The following is a 3,047-nucleotide window of genomic DNA, read 5'->3' as shown; positions in this document are numbered from 1 at the left end:
CTCTGTTTCCTTTGACTTTCCTCTTGTCCCACTATCATGCTCAGTCTTTATTTGGGTTTCAGTAATTCCTCTTGGTTACAGTACCCTTGATCTTGCCCTACTAGGCCTCCTACACCCTCCTCACCACAGATTTGGATCACTTGTTGTTCCTTTGTCCCTGGGTTTGTTAGCACCACTTCCTTTCCCTCCCCCTCCCCCTCTCCCATGTCCCCCTGGGACTGTTGGTCCTGTTGTTTTCTCTTCCAGATTGTTCATCCAGCCTCTTATTTAGACAGACCTGTGGAGATAATAACATGCACAAAAATAAGACAGAGCAAAACCAAGCAACAAAAGAAAAAAACACAACAAAAACAAAAAGCCAATGACAAAACAAACAAACACAACACAACAACAACAAAAACAAAAGCTTGTAGTTAGTTCAAGGACTGTTCTTTGGCCTTTAGAAGTATTTTATGGTCGAGTCTAATGGGTTGTCAAGCCCTTACCCCAAAGTCTATTTTTTGTATTCCCTGGGGACTTGGTTGCTCTGTTCCCCTTACTGTTCTATTGCACGCCCTTAGTGTTTTGCCTCGGTGTGGTGGGGTCAGATCGTGCACAATTCCCACTCTGTGTCTCCAGTGTTGTCCCCTGTAGGGCTATGGGTCAGTGAGGGATGCCGTGTCTCATAGTGGGGCCGGCCATATGGTCTTCTCTGTGGATTGGCTGCTCTGAGTGGGAACCTCATCGTCAAGGCTTGATGAGCCAGTATGTGCTCCACTCTCTCTTCCTCCCCCTTCATTTTCTCCCCTGTGCTCTGCTCAGACAAGTCCCTCTCCCTAAGCTGTAGCTTCAGTGCTGTCCTCTGAAATAAATTCTTCTGGATGGAGGGGCAGGTGTCCACGTAGTTGAGATTGGGGCCGGCCCCTCAGACCTCTTCACTGGTTCCCTACTCCATGCCAGCATGTTGCATTCACATCTTGGAGCACTGGGTTGAAGTCTGGTCCCTCTTTCCCTGTAGAGATATAAACAATACCCTCCTGTTGGGTGGGTTAGTGCCCTGTTCCCCCGCTACCCATATCTTTATTTTTTCCTCTCCCCCCCCCTTTTCAGTTGGCTACCATATGTATCCCTGGATATGGTGGTCCCATCTCTCATGGATTCCATACAACTCTTTTTCCCATTGACCAATGCAGAGACCCTCCTCCCCACCGAATGACAGGCACCATCAGTTGCCTGCCTACCTACCCCCCACCTGCTCCTAGCAGGGGAGATGCGGAGCTATGGCGTGTGATGCAGAGCAGGGTTAGGACAGGAGCTCAGCACAGTTGGAAGAGAGGAGGAGGGGCTCCTGAGGTGGGAAGAAGGCTGAGTCGGTCAGGATCTGGCTGAGGACCAACAGAAGGGAGGTAAGAAAAGAGAGCCACTGGCGCGGGAGGGAAGCCATCCTCAAGGGGCCTCTGACAAAGAAGCCGCTCTGCTGGGTCGTGAAGAATCAGAGGGCGAGTGAGCTGTCTGGGCGTAATGTCGTGTGTCAGGCGCAGTGCGGAGTCACCGGTCAGAGAAGGAGTTGTCTGGCCTTAATCATTAGGGTTTTGTCCTATTTCGGAGCTTATTTGTTTATTTATTTAAAAGATCACTTTATTGGGGGCTCTTACAGCCGGGAGCTTTTTAAGAGAAGACGAGCTATGTGGGATGGTGTGCAGCCACATTCTTTCCAGCGGCTTTGACTAGAAACCCGTCAGCAGCCTAGCCAGAGACACGCCGCCAAAAACAGCGTGGAACACCAAGTGTGGTTTGGGAAAGGAAACACGGCTTGAAGTCAGACAAAACAAGTCTAATGTTGTCGTTCCTTGTGGTGTTTTAGGGTACAAAAGAGACCCCAATCTCAAATACGAGGTACTGAGAACCTTGTGCAATCTTAAAAGGGACAAAGACAGTTCAAAGATCCAGACATATCATCCGGATGAGGGAGGCCATTAGCACAAAGTCAAAATAACGTCCAATGGTTTGTTGATATACAAAGTTTTTAAAAAGTCATGGGAGGGCAAAGGAAGCTGTCACAAAAGCATGATTGTTGGCAGATCAATACATCATAGTTACAGGTGGGACTGACTGCAGAACAGGAACAGGACTGTGATGGGGACATGTACAACATGTTTGATAGAAGGGATTACACGATTAAGTCCAAGGCCTCCTGACCAACGCAGTCAGGGTGAAGTTCATAGGGCATGACTCGTGACTGTGGCCCCACCCTGACCCCCGGTACTATCTCCAGTACGATGACCCCCATCAAGGACAAACTCAGGCAAACCCCTAAGAGAGACTTCCCTTTGGGGGTTGTCGGGGAGAGGGTTGGAGGCAACCCACTTTTTAAGGCATTCTGCCTGATGACATGATTATCTACATCCTAGGTTAATGATCACAAAGAATTCAATGGAGGCTTACTCTGTATGGGGACACTGCACATGACTTTGGGGCTATCCCACTAACCCATAGCCTCCTGAAAATTGGGTTGCTCTGAATTTAAGCTCTAATGCAGTGGGATAAAGATGAGGCTTTCTGTACTCATAAAGATGCACAGTCTCCAAAACTCCAGGGGGCAGTTCTACTCTGCCCTAGAGCGTCCCTGTAAGTCAGAATTGACTGGATAGCCGTGAGGTTGCCTTTTGTTGTTGTTGATTTCATCTCTCATAATCTCCTAATATTTTCATCTGTGGAATGGGCACAGTACCTACTAAGTTGGATTTGTAGGTGCACTTGGTACATAAAAAGCATTTAAAATATTTGTTCTCCCACCCCCTTTTGTTTATCAGAAATGATAAAGAAACCTCCCATCTTGATCCCATATGATAATATCATGTGGACAGCTTCAAAGTTGGCCCATCCATAGACTCTTTTTAAAAAAAATCATTTTATTAGGGGCTCATACAACTCTTATCACAATCCATACATATATCAATTGTGTAAAGCACATTTGTACATTCATTTCCCTCATCATTCTCAAAACATTTCCTCTCCACTTAAGCCCCCGGCATTAGGTCCTCATTTTTCCTCTCCCTCCCAGCTCC

This window comes from Echinops telfairi, unplaced genomic scaffold (genome assembly GCF_000313985.2).
Source record: "Echinops telfairi isolate 266 unplaced genomic scaffold, ASM31398v2 ScPeMD7_7400;HRSCAF=8409, whole genome shotgun sequence".
NCBI classification, from domain to species: Eukaryota; Metazoa; Chordata; class Mammalia; order Afrosoricida; family Tenrecidae; genus Echinops; species Echinops telfairi.
The sequence above is the reverse complement of the archived record's forward strand: the minus strand, read 5'-3'. Positions refer to the sequence as shown.